The sequence below is a fragment of the Pinus tabuliformis genome, chromosome 8, assembly GCF_031772625.1.
Source record: "Pinus tabuliformis cultivar Carrire ecotype Pingquan chromosome 8, CPIR1, whole genome shotgun sequence".
Classification (NCBI taxonomy): domain Eukaryota; kingdom Viridiplantae; phylum Streptophyta; class Pinopsida; order Pinales; family Pinaceae; genus Pinus; species Pinus tabuliformis.
In genome coordinates, this window is record NC_142294.1 from 472,862,254 (window position 1) to 472,866,943 (window position 4,690).

Sequence of the window (4,690 nt, forward strand, 5' to 3'; positions counted from 1 at the left end):
ACAACAAGAGAAAAACAACAAGGTTTACTTGGATCCCCCAAGACTCTTTGAGTACACAGACTCTCCCTCTTGCCTTTTGTCTCTGTTTATGCTTTGTCTCAACACTCCTTCTTGCTTGCCTCTATCTCTGTCAGTCTATGGCTTTAAAGCCAATGGTGTTGTCTGTTTGTTTCCTCCTTCTCGGGCTGTCTGGCTTCCCGGCTTCTGTCCACTCAGATCCCCCTCTGAGAATTAGCAATCATTGCTAAACGCTTTCAGGAATGGTGGCCACCTGTACTATAACGGAATGGGTCATCGAGTCTTTGAAATCCCCAGAAACAGTGTTCTCCGTTTTCTTAGAGAAATACACTAAAATACAGGAAATTCGCCAAACTGCCGTTTATCGGATTTGAAATAATATAAATATCACCTTATAACTCCTATCGAGTCCGTCTTTTAATCGTATCGCATCTCCACCGTTGACTTGGGAGGTCTGGATCTAACGGCCGTGGTTCATTTTGGGTGGATTAGATGCGCGAAGATTACCCACTCGATGCGGGTGGTTTTCTCTCTCCAGGGCCTGGATACATGGTAGCCAATGTATGTGATTGGATGGAGCTCGCCCAATACCACTTACCGCCTGAGGCACACCCAAAATCCCGTCATTTTCCTTTGTATTAAAAATACATTAAAACATGAAAATCCTGCTCATATCGGACTTGAAATATTATCAAATGTCATTCATAATTTTATCGGGTCTGGCTATCGCAATCATACTTATTATCGGCCCCGCTCCTTTGCATAGCTCTGATGCGATATTGTGATGTGATTAATCGCAATTAGATATCGCATAGACCCCTGGGCCATTTGTAAGCGCTCCTCTATGATCGCTGATTGCAATATCGCAAGTTAACCTGGGCCGTCGATCTGTGCGCTTGATCAACGGTCCTCGTTGACCTCGCTAATTGCTATTGCAACAACTATATGGTCGCCTCCGATAAGCTCCGCCTACCTTCGCCGATTGCGATATGCCAATCGGATCTGGACCGTTGATTGGCCAGATCTGACGGCTCCTGTGCAAAGTTGTTTTAAGCCTCCGATAAGCCTTATTTCATTGTTTTCTTCATGTTTTTGCTTCCTGATAATATTATCCAACTTTTTCCAAAAGTCTTCTCATGCGATAGTTCTTTTTTTTTTATGTTTGAAGACTTAGAGGGTGTTTTGGATCACGCCTTCCCATTGAAAAAGGCTTTTGGACCACCAAAAGTTGGTTTTTAAGCATCAATCAAGTGAGGATATAGCTTCCTCACTTGTCCAATTTCTATCCATCTTGCACTGCTTGGTTTTGAACCCTTGAGTCCGATTCTGAGGTACTCAACCTCCCCTCTGCGCGTAGTTCTCACCTTCCTGTCCAGAACTATATCTTCCTACAACTCATTGAGATATTTAGGCATCAGATCATCAATAGAAGGCAACTGACTTTGCTCTTCGAGATCTTCAATCAATGAAGGTTCAAACAGTCTCAAGCTCTCTGCATTAAACACTGAATATATGCATGTAAGCTGGTAAATCAAGGCGAAAAGCGTTCTCACCAATTTTCTCAAGAATCTTGAAAGGTCTATACCTTATTGACTTCAGCTTCTTACCTTCACCTTGCATTATGTCTTTGCTGATGTACAGCCAGACTTGATCACCAACTTGGAAGCTATGCTCAATTCGATGCTTATCATGTCTTGCCTTGTAATTGGCTTGGCTCTGCCTGGTGAATTTCTTGGATCTGTTCAATGAACTTGGTTGCTTTGTTCACATCACTGTGTCCATCAACTACTATGTCTTTCCCAAAGACAAAATCCAAGGGAGACTTTGGTGGAAATCCAAAACAAGTCTCAAAAGGAGATCTTTGTGTAGAAGAGTGCTTGGAATGGTTGTAAGCATGTTGCACATAACACAAATGTTCATCCCAAAGCTTGGGATGCTTGCTGCAATAGCCCTTGAGCAACTAGATCACTGGCCTGTTGACCACCTCTGTTTGGCCATTTGTTTGTGATGAAATGATGTGCTCTTCTTCAATTTGGTGTCCATCAATTCCCACAGACTTGACCAAAAATTCCCAACAAATCAGGAATCTCGATCAGATACAATGGAAGTGGGTAACCCAAAATGAACCCATACATGCTGAAAGAACAACTTTGCTGTTTGTTCAACTGTAATTTGCTTGTTACAAGGTATTAAAATACACATTTTACTGAACCTATCCACAGTAACATATAAATAATCGTGACCTTTTCTAGATTTTGACAATCCTCCAACAAAGTCCATGGAAACACTTTCCCAAGGATGAGAAGGAACTAGAAATGGAGTGTACAAGCCTAATTTTCTATTGCTGGGCTTGCTTTTAGCACACATGGTACGCCCTTTAATGTATCTAGAAATTTTTTCATGCATTCTTGGCCAATAGCAGAATCTTTGCAGCTGTGCAACTGTTTTACTTACACCATAATGACCTGATATAAGAGATGTGCGTGCTTCTCGGATTATGTTAACTCGCTTAGTTTGTTGAATGCATAACTTTCCCAAACAATACAAGAGTTGGTCCTTAACATAATAATCCAATTCTTCTACTTGTTTGCCATGACTTAAAGTTGCATATACATCCTTAAAATCTATATCTTGAGCATACTGTTCAATGTAGCTTTCATGCATTACTGAGTTATGCTTAAGTATAGTAGATGCATTTATGATTGGTCTAGACAACATATCTGCAACTTTATTGTGTATGACTTTCTTATGTCTGATGACAATATGAAATTGTTGTAGAAAACCCATCCACTTATAGTGTCTTGATTGCTGCAACTTAGTTTGTGAGTGCAAATACTGAAGTGGTTGATGATCAGTATGTATAATTGTTTCTTTGCCCATTAAGTAATGTTTCCACTTTTTCACACTCTGTACTAATGCATACAATTCTTTATCATATGTGGGATAATTAACTACTGCAGAATTAAATGTCTCAGAATGGTAGCATATGGGTTTACCATGTTGCATCAATACTGCTCCCATGGCATAGTCACTGACATCTGTTTCAATCTCAAATGGACGTTGAAGATCTGGCAGTGCTAGTACTGGTGTTGTACTAATATTTTCTTTCAAGGTGTCGAAGGCTTTCTGCTGCTTGCCTCCCCACTGAAACACCTTGTTCAATCCTTTTAAAGCATGTAAGGGAGCTGCAATCAAGGAAAAGTTAGCAATAAACTTTCTCCAATATTGTGTTGCTCCTAGGAAGCTTCTAACTTCTGTAGCAGATTTGGGTTTAGGCCAGTTCACAATGATTGCAACTTTAGAGGGATCTATCTTCAATTCACCACCCCCTACAATATGACCCAAATAATTTAAAGATATTTTGCCATATTCACATTTCGATAATTTGATGTAGAGATTTTCTCTTTTCAAAACATCTAAAGTCTGCTTTACATGCTTCAAATGTTCTTCCCATGTTTTAATGAAAACAAGAATGTCATCTAAATATACAATTACAAATTCATCAATAAAATTCCTAAGTACATCATTCATGACTCTCATGAAAGTGGCAGGAGCATTAGTTAAGCCAAAAGGCATAACCAGCCATTCATACAACCCTTTTTGTCTTGAAAGCAGTCTTCCATGCATCTTGTTCTGCAACTCTGACCTGATGATAGCCACTATGCAAGTCCAACTTGGAAAAGTAAACTGCTTTTTTCAGCTGATCCAATAGATCATCAATGCGAGGAAGAGGATAATGATTCTTGATCGTTATTTTATTCAGTGCTCTGTAATCAATGCACATCCTCCACGAGCCATCTTTCTTTCTCACCAACACAATTGGAGATCCACATGGTGATGTGCTTGGTCTTATGAACCCTTTGTTGAGCAGCTCCTGTACCTTCTTCTTGATCTCTGCATTCTCTAAAGAGGATAACGTGTACATTCCGATGTTAGGCAATGGAGCATCTTGCTGCAAATGAGTATCTTGGACTATTCCCCTTTTGGGTGGCAGACCTTTAGGTTCTTGAAATAGAATATCATATTCTGAAACAACTTTTTCTAAATTAGCTTTCTGTTTAGCATCACAACCCTCAAATATATTGGTTTTATCAGGGTTCTTTTCCTTTACAACCATCAGTAAAAATTGCTTGCATGAATTGACAATTCTTTTTATCTGCCCTGAGTTTATTAGAGTGTAATTATTTTTGAGTTTATGAGCTCTTATAATATATTCCATTCCATCTTTAGTGACTTGATACTTATTTTCTACTTTATAGAAAATTGCTTTTCTATCATACAAGTAAAGACTTCCCAAAACAATTCCACATATATCCAAGGGAACTATGTCTAACTCAACCTCATCTACAAATGCTGAACCAATAGCAAATCTAAGTTTACATTGTCTTGTCACTTGTAGCTTTGCTTTATCACATACCCAACCTAATGGATATGGATTCTCATGAGGTGTAGTTAGTAGACCCAATTTCTTTACAATTGCTTTAGAAATCAAGTTTACTTGTGATCTACTATCAAATAAAGTATCAATATTTTGATTCTTCGAAATAACTCTAATATGAAAAAGCTCATGCCTTTTCCTCTCATTTTCTTCATTATCAATAGATTGTGCAGAATTACTAGTAGATGCTTCAGAATTTTTACCTTTTATACCTGAGGCTGTGACAATTGTTTC